Source organism: Hyaena hyaena, unplaced genomic scaffold (assembly GCF_003009895.1).
Source record: "Hyaena hyaena isolate Hyena2069 unplaced genomic scaffold, ASM300989v1 scaffold_1704, whole genome shotgun sequence".
NCBI classification, from domain to species: Eukaryota; Metazoa; Chordata; class Mammalia; order Carnivora; family Hyaenidae; genus Hyaena; species Hyaena hyaena.
Window position 1 is genome coordinate 142482 of NW_024082337.1, and position 20445 is coordinate 162926.

The following is a 20445-nucleotide window of genomic DNA, read 5'->3' on the forward strand; positions in this document are numbered from 1 at the left end:
CAGTACAATTTCAAAGTGTATACAAACTAGAATACAGAGATTAAACACTGGTGTACAGATGGCATTCTTGAGCTTTGGATAAACTGCATACAAAACTTGCAATTCAAATATTAGCCAATCTGGAAACTTTACTTCTCATAATATAGAAATGATATTTTGAGATGCAAAGTATCTTTTTTTACTAAACTCTATAAACATTTAAAATAATCCTTAAAAACTCAACTTTAGCATTTATAAAGATTAGCTATAGAAATATATTAGCAGTCACTTTTCTTAGAAGTGGACCATTCACTACATTAGTCTCTAACATAAAGAATAGTCTCTAACATAAAGTTGCCTTCATAACCATACTATTTTTGAATCTGATAAACCTTACACTAAATTGATTATAAAATCCTCTCGGAAAACTTTGGTATGCATCCTCAGAAGGTTTTTTAAAAATACTCTAATATCAGGGCATCTGGATGGCTCAGTCAAGCATCCGACTTCAGCTCAGGTAATGATTTCATGGTTTGTGAGTTTGAGCCCCGTGTCAGGCTCTGTGCTGACAGCTCAGAGCATGGAGCCTGCTTCAGATTCTGTGTCTCCTTCTCTCTCTATCCCTCCTCGCTCGCATTCTGTCTCTCTATCTATCTCTCAAAAATAAAGAAACATTTTAAAAAATTAAAACAATACTCTAATATCATTTCAGGAGCCTATAAACATTCCATTCTATTTAAGCACAACAGAATAGGTAATGTGTATATTCAACTGCATACAGAATACAGAATCAAAAACCAACTTATTCTATATATGTAGAAAATCTCCATTTCCAGAGTAACCAAAAAACAAACTATTTAAAAGTATCAAACTTTTAAACAGAAGTTCTCTTTCCATTCTGGTAAAAAATGTTACAAAATTACTCTATTCCATTCATGTACCTTAGATGACTTTGAGGACAAAGCCTCAAAAATAGTTAAGTCCAAGTCTCAAAACCATCTCAATTCTAAGAAGCAAACTTAAAAAAAAAAACAACAAAAAAACATTTCAACGATCTGACAATATAACAAGTATACATAATCAGAACCCATAATTTATATATTTAGTTATGTATTAGCTTTTCTATTTGTAATTTAGCATTTCTTGGCAGAAATAAGACATGTAAACACACACACATAATTGAAAAAGGTAAATTTTAGGAAATAGTAAGAAATGCAAACCTATAAGGTAAACTGATTTATTTTAAAACTCAATATACCAAATTTCATCTTCTCTGGCATTTTTGGGTTATTGTCATTTAGGAAATTCAAATTGGTGAGAGGTCACGCCCCCCTCTTGAGTGGGCTTCATTTTTCCAGAGTGTCCAGCTGTGCCAATGACTTCCTTGAGCTCATTTTCCACTTTATCTTCTGTCACCAGATCTGTTGCATAGGATATTTGTCTTTGAGTTGCAGAAGCCTGAGTAAAAATTTTCATGTTTGACCCCTTAATTTATAAAACTCCACTAAAAAGAAAAGAAACCCAATGAATTTTTAGGCAGGGCTGCAAAAATATTTTTTTTCTTATTCAAACACTTTTATGGGAGTAAAGATCCTTAAAAAATTTAACTCTTCTATTAAAGAGTTTTATTTTAATTTTAGAAGACTGCAACTCAATTTTCCAGGCATATCACATATTCTTCCTTCTTTCTGCGATGTTCTTGATCAGCTTCTGTGTTTTTCATCAACCTATTTCTCTTTTCAGTTGGAAGTCATCTGTCTTAGTTGTCTGAGATGTATGTGTCACAGGAAATATTATTACCCAGTTCGTGGCAGTGAAGTAGCTGAAGGTGTGGACTGGATCTGATATGTGTACATATCTCATAATGCAGTTTGTACAACCACCTGGAGAAATGTCCCTTGCTGACTACTGCCTGAATTTGTCATGGTTAATGTCTCAAGTCCCTGTACTCCATCTGTGCCTAGACTGGTCAGCTGTAAGGCTCCGTTTGGGGCAAGGGCCTTGTACTGTCCACTGCTAGTTTGATAGATAGGAGTTGGAACAAACATAGAAGTGACAGCAGAAACTCCAGGTTTTCTCCATCTCCTTTTCTGTCCCATGCATCTTCAGAAAATAGACCTTTCAAAATTTTTCTGTAAATGGGCACCATGCTAGGATCCCACAGGCTTTGTGTGAAGAGCCTATACTGTCTGGTGAGTCCTGAGACTCCTCACTTTCTGATAAAGATAATACCATTTGCACATGGGGTGGGCGAATTACAGAAGACTGGACTGTCTGGAGGACCCCCTTAACCTGTAAGTGCTCTCAGGAAGAGGGATAAATGTCACTGGTGCAGCTCCCCTTAATGCCATCTGCTGAGCAATGTGAGAAATAGGAGCTCCCTGAACTGCTGAACCAGGTTGTGGTGCTGTCTCTGAAGTGTTATTCTTGCGGGAATCTTCCCTAATCAACTGCGGCTGCCGTCACCTTTTTTTTTTTTATTTATTTTTATTTTTTTTATTTATTTCTAGGAGAGAGAGAGAGACAGCGTGAGCAGGGGAGGGTCAGAGAGAGAGGGAGTCACAGACTGAAACAGGCTCCAGGCTCTGAGCTGGCAGCCAGCACAGAGCCCGACGCGGGGCCCGAACCCACGAACCGTGAGATCATGACCTAAGCGAAAGTCGGACGCTTAACCGACTAAGCCACCCAGGCGCCCCTGCCGTCACCTTTTATATATTGATCATTATCTCTAGGAAATTTTGGTTGTCATATTTCAGGTGACAATTTTATTTGGCATATCACAGACATTGATCAACTTTTGACCCTCTTGTAAGCTGCCACATTCTTTTCTCTTTGTCTACTTTTGATATAATTTCCCTTTGTTCTTCAGTTTTATTGTGCTCTGTCTAGATATAAATGTGTTTATTTATACTGTTTAGATGTTGTTGAACGTCCTCAATCTCTGGTTGGCATTGTAATCAGTTCTGAAAAATACTCATTCCTTGTATCTTCTAACATTGTTGTATTCTCTCTTCTCCACCTGTCACTCCAATTGAATTTTTTTCTGTCTCCATCCTTTGTCTTACTTTCTCTTCCACATATCCTGTTTCCTTCTCTCACTGCTGCATTGTGGAAACTTTTCTTATATATATTTTCTACCTCAATGGTTCCCCCTTGAACTTTTGTCTAAAGTGCTATTGAAACTTAAGGAGTTTTAAATTTAATTATATTTTTGTTGTGGAATTTTTATATGGTCCTCTGGCACATAAACTGACTCAGAGTTTTAATCCCTTCTTACATTTCTATAAACCTGTTAAACAGACATATTTTATATTTCACTTATGATTCCTATTTTACATTACATATGTGAATCACATTTGTGTCTCACAATTATTTTTATTGGCTAGTACTGCCCTAGCAATTGAGCAACCTTCCTAGAGTATGAAGTAAAGGAACACGATAGAACGACCATGGGAACTTGTTACCAAGGACCAGATTTGAATTAACTAAAATTAATTGAAAAGAAGGGCTTTTGGACATGTAGGAAAGGGACACAAACGATAAATTCATAAACACATATCTAAGTAATGTACTATCAGATCATGGTAAATGCTATGAAAAAGCCATGGTTAATTGATATGGAATAATTGGAAGAAAGAATGGATAATTATAATAAACTGTTAAGGGAAGATCTCTGAGGAGAAGTCTCAGCAGAAGCAAAGTAAGGTGAAGTCATGTGACTATCTGAAGGAGAAGGTTCTTCCAGGATAGAATAGCATATGCTTTGATGTGGGGAGAGTGCACTGCCAGTAGTGTGAATTGTAAGAGCTCTTGAGGAAACATTCTGGCAGCAATTATTAAAAATTTAAAATACAAACTTTTGCACCCCCATCCCACCTCAGAAACAAGGGGAAAGTCATCAAGCACATTAATGGGTATTATTACATACATAAAGCTGTATGTAAACTATATATACAGTTTCAATATATATATTGAGAGAGAGAATGAGCAGTGAGGGCCAGAGAGAAAGGGAGAGAGAGAGAGAGAGAGAGAGAGAGAGAGAGAGAGAGAGAGAATCCCAAGCAGGCTTCGCACTGTCAGTGCAGAGACTGATTGCATGTGAACCTACTGATATGAATCACTGGTGGTGAGAGGAACAAGTGACCAGAAAAGAAAATATATTCATCACAGATTTTCATGGTATGTTCACATTCAGCTTTGCAAAATTGTATATACTACATACATACAGAAATAGTGACATTCTTCTGTTATGTCTTGAATGTTTATAAAATATGGTTCTTGAACAAAAATATAATTCTAAAAGTATTTGACAGATTGCATCTGCTTATTAGAATTTAATAAAGTTAAAATCTTTTTTTAGTATATGTGCTGCCAAAGCAAGCACAAACTTAAAATCAACACTCTATAAAAACCTAATAACAAAAACAAAATACCTGAACCAAAAACCTAACATTACTTAAAAAACAACAGCAAAACCCAAACCAAACCAAAACAAAAAAACCCCATACTTATCTGCTTTTGGGAGAACAATTTAATGAAATGTATTTCTAAATAGCACCTCGATTAAAGAGGAATTTTGCGTAATGGACAGCAAAATATGTTACTACAAAAAATACTTTGTACTGAACAGCTGAAGCTGTACCAGAGGGAATAGATAGCATTAAATATTTTTTGAAGTCTGAGCAGAAGTAAATTAAACATTCTAATTAACAATAAATCAATAAAAATAATTGTATTGTTTTAAATACAGTAATGTATACAGAAAAGTAATAAGGAGAAAACTAACATACATGAAATAGAAAACTAAATGTCTAGAAAAGATGAACACATCAAACTTGGTGCTTTGAATGTATTAAAATCATAAAATAATAAGCCCAGTTAAAAAAAAATAGATGCTAAATGAAAGTATAAAATCAGGATATTAAAGGAGGAAACCATGGTATAGAAGATTTTAAAATGAAGATGTATTTCTATAAAAAGCTGGAAATTCAGAGAATTACAAATTTTCTAAATTCATAATGTTCAGTATCTTTTGACTTACTAATTACAGGTTTCTGGTAGGCCATGTTCCAGTAATGGAAGGATTAGTTTAGATTGGGAAGTTAGAAATGCATCAATATAATCTATGGTAACATCACATTAAAATCAGAACACATAGGGATTTATGTATAGAAATTGGGAAGCATTTGATAAAACGTATGGACACTTTTTTATTCATCTGCACGCATTTTGGAAATTGAAAATCTGTGTAAAATATGCGTCAAGAGAAACTGCCTAAACAAAATAAAGACTTTTTCTAAAAAATGAATATTTAACTATAATGAAGTTAATGTTAAAGTATTTACCATTATAATGGGAAGGACCAATACCTGAAGGTCGATCATTAGCAATTATATTCAGCATTGGTTTTTAGATTGTTGCTAATGCAATCACTACATATACTCCTGTGATATGTGATAGTAATCATGGAAAACGAGACAGAATTGTTATTTGCAGATGATTCAATTGCATACCTAAGAAACTAAGAATCAGAACAAATAAACAAGTAAAGTAACTAGATTAAGGCAAAAATATTCAGATGTCTACACCTCTTCTTTTTACCATCGTACACCTTTAAAAATTGAAGTGGAAAATAAAAATGTCATTCATACTAATGAAAAAAATATATAAAACAAACACTTAAAAATAAATTTCACAAAAATATCCCAGAATCCCAAACTTTATGATATTATTAAAGGATAAAAAATAATGTGATAATTGTAGATGCTTGTTATGAAGACATTCTGTGTTCCTAAATGGAATGATTTAACACTTAAAGTCCACCGCAAATTATAGTGGTGAGATATGATCTCATTTTTCAGAGCTTAAGGCATGGGAGCAAACAATGGATTGTTCACCTTGGTTATTTGAAGGTGATGGGATTAGAAGGGATAGGGGAGTACTGTGTAATGCTTTACACATCTCTGTTCCATTGCTTCAATTAGCTTTTCACTTTTGTTAGAGTAGGAAGTTTTGTGTGGGCCTGGATGTGCACAGACTCTATCTTATCCATATTTATTCTTTATTTCTTAGCAACATTTCCTTAGGAAAGTTGTTTTACCTATCTGTGCCTTAATTTCTGCCTCTTTAAAGTGAGGTTAATAATGGTTATTACCAGGGGGGTGCCTGAGTGGCTCAGTTGGTTACGTATGCTACTCTTGATTTCAGCTCAGGTCATAACCTCAAGGTTTTCTGAGTGTGAGCCTTGCTTTAGGCTCTGCACTCCTATTACTTGGGATTTTCTGTGTCTACCTCTCTCTGCCCCTCCTACATTCGCACTCTGTCTCACTCAAAATAAATATAAAATACATACATACATAAAATAAATTTAAAAATATCAGTCTTTAAGGTGCCTGGGTGGCTGAGTCAGTTAAGCATGTGACTTTGACCCAGGTCATGATCTCATGGTTCATGAGTTAGAGTCCAGCATTGTTTGAGCTCAGGTGAGCATGTGCCCAGCTTCGGTGTGAGCCACACTTCTCTCTCTCTCTCTCTCCTTCTCCCTCTTCTTCTCTCCCTCCCTCCCTCTCTCTCTCCCCCTTGGTTGCTTGCACCCTCTCTCTTTCTGAAAAAAAAAATGTTATTACCTCTGTGGATAACGTGAGGATTAAATGAGCTGCATGAAAATCTAAGAGCACAACTAGTTTAGCACAGTGCACACTCTTAGCAAGTGGAAGCTATTCTGTCTCTGATATAAGGAGCCTTATTCTGGTAGTGATTCTCCTTTGATCTGTTCATGTTTAATAGCTCCCCCTCTTCCCTCAGCCAGTTATGGTGTAGAGGAAAGGACATCAGGTCTAAATACACGGAGCACTGAACTTAGTAAGTTTGAATACTATAGGATTGGTACAATACTGCATAAATAATGTCTTAAAAATAGTTGACCAGGCTGTTATTTTAATTTTCATTAATATTTATTATAGGCAACCTGACAAATTATATCTGTGATAGCTTATAAAATTGCTAAATCAGTCAAGCTGTTAGAATTGAAATGTTGATATCTCTTGACTTATGTCGATACCTGTTTTCTTGTACAAAATATATGGGCAGTAGCATATTATTTGACTTCATAATATTGATATGTTTTTACTCATTTCCAAAACATCTCATTCTTTTCTTTTTTTCCTTAAGTGAGTTCTGTACCCAATGCAGGGCTTGAACTCACAACCCTGAGATCAAGAATTGCGTGACAGGTGAGGCTTAGACAGCCAGGTGTCTCCAATATATCTCATTCTTGAAGTACATTAAAAATATAGAGTAACCAGACATGGTTACATGGTTACATGAAGAATATTTTTAAAAGTTATTTAATGATCAAAAACCACTTCATGTCAGTTTCTTTTACAGTTTTTCAGTGTTATGAAACTTGTTTTTGTTCTCAGTAGATTTAAATATACTCTGATTATATCATCAGCAATATATATTTAGCTTTAAAGTTAATTTCTCATTTAAAAGCACCTCAATTTGAAAGAAGATATGTTTCCTTTTTTAATTCAAGCTCCCAAATGGTTGATAAAATCATGGCTATTGAATCCGCAGTGGTAACTACCGTTTGTGAGGGTCCTTTGCCCTGTGCCTTGTTTGAATCCCCAGGCATGTTCTAGTGTCTCTTGTTACAGTGGCACTCCCATTACAAAGGGTACGATGGTAAGTTTATTTGTATTTCATATTTATTGTTTTCTTTGACAGTTGTCTGAAGACAAATATTTCAGAAAAGACTCTTGATTTGGCCCAAAGTGTTATAGTTTTACAGTTTTACCTGACACTATGAAGAAATGTGTCATTATTATAGTTAACTCATTTTCCTTATTTTAAACTTGGAAGTCCAAACTTAACTGACAGTGTCTGCTTTTGGATATTTTGAGCCATGTTCAAACCTGCTGCCCTAAAGACTTCAAATACAAACAATGACATGTTACTTAAAAAATAATAGGTCACCTGGGTGGCTTAGTCAATTGAGCATCTGACTTGATTTTGGTTCAGGTCATGATCTTATAGTCATGAGATCGAGCCCAGATTGATGCTCAGCATGGGGCCTGCTTACTTTTTTTTCTCTTTCCCGTACCCTCTACCACCCTCCCTGCCGCCTCCTGTACTCAGACTCTCTAAAAAATTTTAAGAAAATAACATAATAACATGAATTTTGATCATGAGGTTAAAAAAAAGAGGTGATAAGTGGTACAAGTAAATTAGTCATTCACCGAAGAAGTATTTTTAAAATTCAAAGACTTGGTGCTATAATTACAATAGTGAGGAAAAATAGACATAGAACCCATAAATCTACCTTTGTGTAGCTTACATTCTCAGGGGAATTCTAATATTGATCAGGTAAAATCATATATGTATACACAGGAAGAGATAGAACTCCTCTAATGATGCAAAGGGTGGGTAGGCTTAACTAAGAGGAAAGTGTATTCCACGCAAAGGGAATGGAACAAGTAGGAGGGACTGGGGGAATGCTGAGAGAAGTGGCTTTATGAGACAAAGGCTGAATGATCTTCTGGAAAATGAAAAGGGACTCAAGCAGAGCCAGTGTTTAGGACAAAGGACTCAATGACTGTTAGATTCCTTCTTGTCAGTAGCCATCCACAATAGTTAATCATTATCATGAGTTTCTGTGTATAACACATACAAACATATCTTGCTGTTTATAAGACATTTAAAACAAACATTTAAAATTTTGCTGATGATTGGGGTGCCTGGGTAACTCAGACCATTAAGCATCCGATTCTTGATTTTGGCTCAGGTCATGATCTCATGGTTTATAAGATCTAGACCCACCCACTGTCAGGCTGACAGCATGGAGCCTGCTTGCGCTTCTCTGCCTCCCTTTCTCTCTGCCCTCTCCTGCTTGCACTCTCTCTTTCTCAAAATTAATAAATAAACTTAAATAAATAAAATTATACTGATGATTAAGAAGGGCATAATTACTTTATGAAGTATATATTTTTTTAAATTTTTTAATGTTTTATTTATTTCTGAGAGAGAAACAGCATGAGTAGGTGAGGGTCAGAGAGAGAGGGAGGCACAGAATCTGAAACAGGCTCCAGGCTCTGAGCTAGCTGTCAGCACAGAGCAACGCAGGCCTCGAACCCACGACATGAGCTGATGTCAGACAATTCAACTGACTGAGCCACACAGGTGCCCCTTGAAGTGTAAATTTATACATCCTTTAACCCATTCCTTTTTCCCTTGAGAAACCTAAAAAAATTAGCTAACTAGTTCAAGAGGAACCTGAATGTTTTTATATTAAAATTTTAACTGTATATCCATAGGGTCAACAATATCATTATACTTTGGTTGTCATAGAATATTAATTCCCTTATTTTTAAATTCATGACTAATTTAAAATTTGAATATTGCCTATAATTTTAATGGCTCATAAAGAAATACTTGATACCTAACCAACTTGCATTCAAATTGGCTCTTCTACTACTGAACACAAGAATTCCATGTGTGGTAGGGGTAGGACTTATCGGGCATTGGGGCTTGCTTCTGGTAGAGATACATATAAATATTGTTATATATCATGCATTGGTTCCTCAGTTCCTTCTAAAAATGGCTCATCTGTTTTTATTATTAGATGTAGTATGTTTCAGTTATAAAATTGAAGACAATTATTATCTTGATAATTGAGTCTCCTTTGTGAGGGTATATACCATTTAAATATCTCGGTGTCAGCTTATTGATTTTATTTAGGGTCAAAATTAGAAGCACCATCAATAATCTCAATACAGCACAATGCTGTGCATGGTACAAAGTTTAAATATTTAGTCACTGAGTTGACTCTTACAATGTCAAGGGGAAAACACAGTTAATAGGATACTAAGTACCTAAGGTGACACTAAAGAAGAACTAACAAGTAGACTCATGTTATTTATGTGTCTTAGTCATATTTGTTTTTCATGTAATATGCAGATATGAGAAATCAGTTTTTATCTTAAAATTTATATTTTATCATTGTTAAGAACAAATATTAAGCAAAGACTAAATTTTTGAGCACTCCATATATTTTACGTATTATGGCATGTCTACTTGGTGTTAGATTCATAGAGAAGCCCAAATGTCCACAAATAAAAAATTCAAGAGAAATGGAAATTTCACCAGAGGTGAGAATACTAAAATTGCAAATATTATAACCACCTTATTTTCTTTAGTGTTAATATGCTTTATTTCAAAATTGAATATAATAAAAATGTCAGGATAAATTAAATAACAAAATTGTAAATGTACCAAATATTATATAAACTTTATTTCCTTAATGCAGTTATTATACATACATACATTCATACATACATACATACATAATTACATAAATACATACATACTTATGTAGAGAGCGAGAGTATCCACAAGGGCCTTGCTTCTGGTAGAGATACATATAGATGTATGTGCATATGTAATTAAATGTATTTCTCGAATTTTCCAGTCATTTAGTGTTTCTTGAACTTTACCCTGGTAATGTGAAAGAGAAGAATTAGAATATAAGTAACTTTTGTAAAAGAAAATATTAGTTCAACATGACAATTTTAGTCCTGTTTTAACACTAGATAGTAATATTCATCATACTGTGCATACAATTTAAAGTGAGAATGAGAATCTTTATTTTTTTCTCCCAAAACTATGGAGTGTTCACAGCTTAGGTTTTTTAAAATAGCTTAGGTTTTTAGGATTATATTAGGGACAGTTTTTAAAGAAACATTTGTGTTTCATTTTTTTAATTTAATGATTAGGTTTCAATGCTTTACATTAAGGGAATATATAGGCTTCAGTTTTCTCTCATGTACAGGTACTTATTAAAAGAGGTTTGTTGTTTCATCCAATAAATATGCATTTTAAAATCACACACTCTTCTTATACACAAGCTTCTATGTGTATACTAGATTTATATTTTTCTAAAATTCTGAAATTAATAATGGGATTGTTATAGAACCTTTGTATGTCATGTGTTTACAATTTGGAGATTCAGATGGAATAACTGATAAATAATTAACCTTTACTTGATCAATAGAAATTACATAGACTAAACAAATCTGAATGGTTATTCAAACTATTTAAAAAAATAACCATAAGCCTTTGCAACTTATCAATTTACAAAGTTAAGTCAATCGGTTCATTGATGTTTCTACCACAGGTGTCTTTTAACCTTATCAGAAAAATTGAATTTAAGTTTTGTTAATCTACTTTAAGAACTGCATGTAGTCATAATGAATGCAATTGAATTTCTTTAAAATAGTTAGACTTTACAGCTATTCTCAGTATTCTCACCTAGATTAGTGAGTTGTTCTTTATGTAATTTTTTAATAGTTTATTGTCAAGTTGGTTTCCATATAACACCCAGTGCTCATCCCCAAAAGTGCCCTCCTCCATGCCCATCCTCCCCCTTCCCCTCCCACCCACCCCCATGAGTCCTCAGTTTGTTCTCAGCATTCAAGAGTCTCTCATGGTTTGCCTCTCTCCCTCTCCCCACTATTTTACCCCTTCTCCCCCACGGTCCTCCATTAAGTTTTTCCTAATCCTCCTATACATGCAAACATATGGTATCTGTCCTTCTCTGCCTGACTTATTTCTCTCAGCATAACACCCTCAAGTTCTATCCATGTTGCAACACATGGCCAGCTTTCATTCTTTCTCATTGCCATGTAGTATTCCATGGTATAGATAAACCACATCTTCTTGATCCATTCGTCCGTGGATGGACACTTAGGCTCTTTCCATGTTTTGGCTATTGTTGAGAGTGCTGCTGTGAACATTGGGGTACATGTGCCCCTATGCATCAGCACTCCCGTGCCCTTGGGTAAATTCCTAGCAGTGCTATTGCTGGGTCATAGGGGAGTTCTATTGTTAATTTTTTGAGGAACCTCCACACTGTTTTCCAGAGGGGCTGTACCAGTCTAACATTCCCACCAACAGTGTAGGAGGGTGCCCATTTCTCCACATCCTTGCCAGCATCTAGAGTCCTCTGATTTGCTCATTTTAGCCTCTCTGGCCAGTGTGAGGTGGTATCTCAGTGTGGTTTTGATTTGTATTTCCCTGATGAGGAGGGATGCTGAGCATCGTTTCATGTGTGTGTGTTGGCCATCTGGATGTCCTCTTTGGAAAAAGTGTCTGTTCATATCTTTTGCCCATTTCATCACTGGATTATTATTTTATTTTTCGTGTGTGGAGTTTGGTGAGTTCCTTATAGATTTTAGATACTAGGTCTTTATCTGATATGTCATTTGCAACTATCTTTTCCCATTCCATTGTTTGCCTATTAGTTTTATGGATTGTTTCCTTTGCCGGGCAGACGCTTTTTCTCTTGATGAGGTCCCAGTAGTTCATTTTTGCTCTGGTTCTTTTGCTTTTGGGGATGTGTCAAGTAAGAAATTGGTGTGGTGGGAGTCATGGAGGTGGTTTTCTGCTCTCTCCTCTAGGGTTTTGATGGTTTCCTGTCTCATATTCAGGTTCTTTATCCATTTTGAGTTTATTTTTGTGTATGATGTGAGAAAATGATCCAGTTTCACTCTTCTGCATGTTGCTGTCCAGTTCTCCAGCACCATCTGTTGAAAAGGCTGTCTTTTTTTTTTTCCATTGGATACTCTTTCCTGCTTTGTCAAAGATTAGTTGACTGTACACTTTTGGGTCCACTTCTGAGTTCTCAATTCTGTTCCATTGGTCAATGTGTCTGTTTTTGTGCCAATACCATACAGTCTTGATGATTACAGCTTTGTAGTAGAGGCCAAAGTCTGGGATGGTGATGCCTCCTGTTTTGGTTTTCTTCTTCAATATAACTTTGGCTATTCGGGGTCTTTTGTGGTTCCATACAAATTTTAAAATAATTTGTTCTAGTATTGAGAAGAATGATGGTGCAATTTTGATTGGAATTGCATTGAATGTGTAGATTGCTTTGACAATCTACATTGTCATGATTCATGATTCATGAATTCATGATTCATGTTCAGATTTTCTGTTTCTTCCCGAGTGAATTTTGGTAGTGAGTGTGTGTTTAGAAATTTGTCCATTTCTTCTAAGTTGTCCAATTTGTTGGCATATAGTTTTTCATAGTATTCCCTGATAATTGCTTGTATTTCTGAGGGGTTGGTTGTAATAAGTCCATTTTCATTCATAATTTTGTCTATTTGGGTGCTCTCTCTTTTCTTTTTGATAAATCTGGCTAGAGGCTTGTCAATTTTGTTTACTTTTTCAAAAAACCAACTCTTGGTTTCATTGATCTGTTCAATTGTTTCTTTGGTCTCTATGTTGTTTATTTCTGCTCTAATTTTTACTATTTCTCTTCTTCTACTGGGTTTAGGGCGTTCTTGTTGCTCTGCCTCTAGCTCCTTTAGGTGAGCTGTTAGATTTTGGACTTGTGCTTTTTCTAATCTCTTGAAATAGGCCTGGAGAGCAATGTACTTTCCTCTTAGGACTGCCTTGGCCGCATCCCATAGATTTTGAATTGTTGTGTTTTCATTTTCATTTGTTTCCATATATTTTTTAATTTCCTCTCTAATTGCCTGATTGGCCCATTCATTCTTTAGAAGGGTGTTCTTTAACCTCCATGTTTTTGGCGGTTTTCCAGACTTCTTCCTGTAATTGATTTCAAGTTTCAAAGCATTGTGATCTGACAGTGTGCATGGTATGATCTCTATTCTTTTATATTTATTGAGGGCTGCTTTATGTCCCAGTATGTGATCTATCTTGGAGAATGTGCCATGCGCACTTGAGAAGAAAGTAAATTCCCTGGCCTCAGGATGTAAAGTTCTAAATATATCCGTCAGATCCATCTGGTCCAATGTGTCATTCAAGTCCATTGTGTCTTTATTGCTTTTCTGTCTAGTTGATCTATCCATTGCTGTAAGTGGAGTATTAAAGTCCCCTGCTATTAGCACATTCTTATCCAGAAGAGTGTTTCTGTTTGTGATTAATTGTTTTATATATTTGAGTGTTCCCATATTTGATGCATAGACATTTATAATTGTTAGCTCCTCCTGATGGATAGACCCTGTAATTATTATATAATGCCCTTCTTCATCCCTTGTTACTGCCTTTACTTTAAAGTCCAGTTTGTCTGATATAAGTGTAGCTACTCCAGCTTTCTTTTGATTTCCAGTAGCATGATATATATTTCTCCATCCCCTTACTTTCAGTCTGATGATGTCCTCCAGTCTAAAATGAGTTTCTTGTAGACAGCAAATAGATGGATTTTTTTTTTTTTTAATCCATTCTGCCACCCTATGTCTTTTGATTGGGGCATTTAGTCCATTTACATTCAGAGTTATTATAGAAATATATGGGTTTAGAGTCATTGTGTCGTTTGTGGGATTCATGCTTATGGTGGTATCTCTGGTACATTGCATTCCTTGCAACATTTTCCTCAGTGTCCCCCTCAGGATTTCTTGTAGGGCTGGTTTAGCAGTGACATATGCTTTCAATTTTTGTTTATTTGGAAAGACTTTTATCTCTCCTTCTATTCTGAATGAGAGGCTTGCTGGATAGAGGATTCTTGGCTGCATATTTTTTCTGATCATCACATTGAAGATCTCCTGCCATTCCTTTCTGGCCTGCCAAGTTTCAGTAGATAGGTCTGTCACCACTCTAATAGGTTTCCCTTTGTATGTTAGGGCTCTTTTCTCCCCAGCTGCTTTCAGAATTCTCTCTTTGTCCTTATATTTAGCCATTTTCACTATGATATGTCATGCAGAAGATCGATTCAATTTATGTCTGAGAGGAGTTCTCTGTACCTCTTGGATTTCAGTGTCTGTTTCCTTCCCCATATTGGGGAAGTTCTCGACAATAATTTGTTCAAGGACCCCTTCAGCGCCTTTCCCTCTCTCTTCATCTTCTGGAATTCCTATGATACGGATATTATTCCATTTGATTGTATCACTGAGCTCTCGAACTCTTGTGTTCCTGTATCAGTTTATTTCTCTTTTTCTCAGCTTCCTCTTTTTCTATAACTGTGTATTCTAAATCACTTATTCTCCTTTCTGCCTCTTCAATCCCTGCATTGGAGGCCTCCATTTTATTTTGCATCTCATTTATAGCATTTTTTAATTCATCACAACTTTTTTAAGCTCCATAATCTTTGTGGCAATAATTTCTCTGCTGTCTTTCATGCCTTTTTCAAGCCCAGTGATTAATTTTATGACTATTGTTCTAAATTCTTGTTCAGTTATTTTGCTTATATCTGTTTTGAGTAGTTCTTTAGCTGTCAGTTCTTCCTGGAATGTTTTTTGGAGGAGAGCTCTTCTATTTCATCATTTTGGTTAGCTTTCTATTGCTTGTTAGTTTTAAAAGCTTGTTATGCACTCAGCACCTATGATTGCTGCTGTACCAAAGAAGGCTCTTTGACTGTCCAGGACCGGCCATTCAGAAAGTGTTCTTTGAATGGTGTCTTTTGGTCTCTCTTTTTGAGACCTTGGTTATTTTATTTTCCTACTTGTAGTGGTATTTGGGACTCTCCACCATGTGTACTTTGGCTTGTTTTTTGAGGTAGCCCTGGAAAAGAAAACAGGCAGACAAACACACAGGGAACAAAGGCACACAAACACACAGACAAATCCAACAAACACGCAAACTGAAAGGGAAAACAAAAAAGAAAAAAGTGACACATAAAAAAAAAAGAAAAAAAGGAGGGAAGGCAAATAGTAAAAATAAAAAATACATAAAAAAGAGAAAAGAAGAAAAGGAAAAAGAAAAAACCCAATAGACAAAGGACAGTCTAAAACATATAACCAGAATTCCCAGCTACAAATAAATAGCCGGGTGTATGCAGTGCTGGTAGAAGAGCATAGTGAATGAGAGAAATGACAGGGTGGTGAGGAAGCAAAATTAGAAATGAAATGAGCAGGCAGGAGTCAGAGGCTTATTTCAAAGAGAGCAACAGTGGAATATGGTTGGAGAGGAGGTGAAAGAAATGACGATGATGCTACTCAGAGACACTATATAGTCTTATTAGTCCCTGGGGATCTAGCCAAGCTAGAAGTACAAAGGTGTGGCCACCGCATCCCCTCTAGGTCAGGCTGGCTAGCAGGGAGCAGTTTCACCCAGGGTCGCTTGGGACGAATCCGTCCTGCCTAGGGTCAGCTTGACAGCAGGAAACCGGATCCGTCTCTGTCTGGAGCGGAGGTTTTTCTCTTCTCCAGTGACAGGGACAGTGTCTTGAGCAGTTTCGGCCACTTTTTCTTTTTTCCCCTGGACTCACCACATCTCCCAGCAAAGGGAGATCCCCCCCACCCCCATGTCTCCAGTCCTGGCCTGATTTTAATTTCCCCAGTTCACACTCATGCTATAAGGTTTTCTCAGTGGACTCTGTCTCCTTTTCCCCCCAAACTCCTGGATTCTCTAAGGGTTACTATGACTTCAGGCCTTCTCCGTTTTTGAGATGGGGGTGAGTGAAATGTACAGAGCTCCCTACTTCTCCAGCATCTTGCCTCCCCCTCCTTTTCTGTAATTTTTAAAATATATAAGTACTATTTCAGTTCTACTTTTCTAAGACTAATATGCCAACTTTTTGAAGAGGTTATTTTTCATGACTCTGTTCCATCATTTGTAGATGGTACATGTGCAGATGGAAGTTATGTGTTTGTTAAATAAGTGGTTTTTAAATATTTATTTAGTTATTTTTAATAATGTATTCATTTCTAAATTTACATCCAAGTTAGTTAGCATATAGTGCAACAGTGATTTTGAGAGTAGATTCCTTAATGCCCCTTACCCATTTAGGCCATCCTCCCTTCCACAACCCCTCCAGTAACCCTCTGTTTGTTCTTCATATTTAAGAGTCTCTTATGTTTTGTCCCCCTCCCTGTTTTTTGTATTATTGTTCCTTCCCTTCCCTTATGGTCATCTGTGTTGTATCTTAAAGCCCTTATATGGGTGAACTCATATGATATTTGTCTCTCTCTGACTGACTAATTTCACTTAGCATAATACCCTCTAGTACTATCCACATAGTTGCAAATGGCAAGATTTCATTCTTTTTGATTGCTGAGTAATACTCCATAGTGTGTGTGTGTGTGTGTGTGTGTGTGTGTGTGTGTACACATCTTCTTTATTCATTCATCCATCCATGGACATTTGGGATCTTTCCATTATTTGGCTATTGTTGATAGTGCTGCTGTAAACATTGGGGTGCATGTGCCCCTTCAAAACAGCATACTTGTATCCCTTGGATAAATACCTAGTAGTATAACTGCTGGATCATAGGATAGTTCTATTTTTTATTTTTTGAGGAGCCTCCATACTGTTTACCAGAGTGGCTGCACCAGTTTGCATTCCCACCAGCAGAGAGATTATTTTTCTTCACATCCTCACCAATATCTTTTGTTGCCAGAGTTGTTAATGTTAGCCATTCTGATAGGTGTGAGGTGGTATCCCATTGTGGTTTTGATTTGTATTTCCCTGATGATGAGTGATGTTGAGCATTTTTTCATGTGTCAGTTGGTCATCTGAATGTCTTCTTTGGAGAAGTGTCGATTGATGTCTTTTGCCCATTTCTTCACTGGATTACTTGTTTTTTGGATTTAGAGTTTAGTAAGTTCTTTATAGATTGGATACTAATCCTTTATCTGATACGTCATTTGCAGATATCTTCTTCCATTCTGTCAGTTGCCTTTTAGTTTTGCTGATGGTTTCCTTTGCAGTGCAGAAGCTTTTTATTTTGATGAGGTCCCAATAGTTCACTTTTGCTTTTGTTTCCCTTCCCTTTGAGACGTGTTGGGTAAGAAGTTAATATGTCCAAGGTCAAAGAGGTTTTTACCTGTTTTCTCCTCCAGGATTTTGATGGCTTCCTGTCTTACATTTAGGTCTTTCATCCATTATGAGTTTATGTTTGTGTATGGTGTAAAAAAGTGGTCGAGTTTCATTTTTCTGCATGTCACCGTCCAGCATTCACAACACTATTTGTTGAAGAGACTGTGTTTATTTCATTGGATATTCTTTCCTGCTTTGTCAAAGATTAATTGGTCATACATTTTTGGGTCCATTTCTGGGTTCTCTATTCTGTTCCATTGATCTGTGTCTGTTTTTATACTTGATGATTACAGCTTTGTAATACATCTTGACGTCCAGGATTGAGATCCCTCCAGTTTTGGTTTTCTTTCTCAAGTTTGCTTTGGCCATAGGGGTCTTTTCTAGTTTCATACACATTTTAGGATTGCTTGTTCTAGTTCTATGAAGAATGCTGGTGTTATTTTGATTGGGATTGCATTAAATATATAGATTGCTTTGGGTAGTATTAACATTTTAAAAATATTTGTATTTCGTATCCAGGAGCATGGAATATTTTTCCATTTTTTGTGTGTGTGTCTTCAACATCTATCATAAGTGTTCTATAGTTTTCAGTGTATAGAGTTTTCACTTCTTTGGTTAGATTCATTCGTAGGTATTTTATGGTTTTTGGTCCAATTGTAAATGGGATTGATTCCTTGATTTCTCTTTCTGTTGCTTCATTACTGGTGTAGAGAAGTGCAACCAATTTCTGTGCATTGATTTTATATCCTGTGACTTTGCTGAATTCATGGATCAAGTCTAGCAGTTATTTGGTGGAATCTTTTGGGTTTTCCATTTAGAGTATCACGTCATCTGCTAAGAGTGGAAGTTTGACCTCCTCCTGGCAGATTTGGATGCCTTTTATTTCTTTTTGTTGTTTGATTGTTGAGGCTAGGACTTCCAATTCTATGAGGAATAAGTGATAAGAGTGGACATACCTGTCTTGTTCCTGACCTTATGGGGAAAACTCTCAGTTTTTCCCCAAAGAGGATGATATTAACATTGTGTCTTTCATATATGGTTTTTATGATCTCAATGTATGATTCTTCTATCTCTACTTTCTTGAGGGTTTTTATCAAGAAACAATGCTGTATTTTGTCAAATGCTTTCTCTGCATCGATTGAGAGGATCATGTGGTTCTTATCCTTTCTTTTATTGATGTGATGAATCACACTGATTGTCTTATGGATATTGAATCAGCCCTGCATCCCAGGTAAAATTCAAAACCCATTCCTGTTCAAAATTCTTAGAAAACTATGGAAGTGTATTTCCTTATTTTTGTAAGGAACCTGAGTCAAATCAAGACACTATGTTATTAACAGTGAGATATTAGGTAAACTTCCATTAAAGTTAGAAAAAAAGACACAAGGGTTTTCTTATCACCTGACCACTGTGATAAAATGAATCTTAAGGGGAAAAAAGTACTTTGCTTTTGTATTGTTACTCTTATTTAAAATATGTTTTCTTACTCTGTAAATGGTTACTAGAGATTGGAGTTTGGATCCAGCACTAACTGGCTGCTTATACTTGTTCAAAACAACAAGTTATCTTCAAACTCTCCTGTAAATTGGTTATGTCAAAAATGACAAAAATCTGTCGTAGAGTTGTTATAAGAGCACCCGAGGATAATAGATATGAAAACACCTTATGAGCGGTAGGATAGTACTAGATTTGGTATGGTTATTAATGGCAAAAACAATAAACACAATATTTAATTTACTTTTTGTTAATTATGGTCTTGTTTTATTCCCCTTCATGAACTCTACCTTCTACTTGCTGATATTATTTAGTATTCTCCTCAAACATGCTGCATTTTCTGCCTACTCTGCCCTGACATTTTTTGTTGTTCTTTTCCCTATACTTGGATTGCCCTTTTTCAATAATCTCTGATCATTAAAGGAGTCCTCCGCTTTTAAGATCCACAAGAATATCAATTGTTCCATGAACTAGTCTTGAAATTCCCTACTCCTACCTCCTTTCCTATTTGGAGAAATCTCTTCCTTTTTCACTTGACATGGAGATTCCCCCATTCGTATCAATTCAGTCTCTGATTCTCTTGCCTCTCCAGAGTAGTCTGTGAATGTTGTCAGGTAGTTTGTTATATATGCAGAATCCCAGGCCATACCCCAGACTAAGATGCCTGAGAGATTCCTATGCACATTACAGATTGAGAAACACTGCCTTCATTAATTATAAATTCCTCGGGAGGGAGGACAAGATGAAGGGAGAGCTTCTCTGTCTTGTCTTAATACCATCTGTAAGGCTATCTGTTATCCAGTGATTTGTAGATAATAAATGTTTAGTAAATGAGTGTTGAGTTTAATTTTATTTTTAATATTTTGAGGTCAGAAAATTCAGTATCAAAAAATTCAGTTTTTAGAAAAGGATGTTCTAAAGTCAGAACAAGAAGCAAGCTATTCATTATTGATGCTACTCACATCAACTAATCAATATTTCTTGGTCATCAACTACTGTACTTTTTCATGCATAAGATATTAGTATGGATCCTTGATCTCATAAAAAAAAAATCTTCAGTCTAACCTTCACCTTCAAAAAATTCATTTAGATAACTGAACCAAAATGCGGTTGCGTTGTTATCTCTGTAAATATTTAATATATGCTATTAGAAGTCATGGCAGAACTTTAAGGCATTGTGCATCCAAAAATGACTGG

General features: G+C 35.9%; 1 pseudogene; it reads right to left on the minus strand.

The window, feature by feature from the left end:
- Positions 1 to 1545: 1545 nt before the first annotated feature.
- Positions 1546 to 19895, minus strand: LOC120226486 (annotated as a pseudogene).
- Positions 19896 to 20445: the final 550 nt, after the last annotated feature.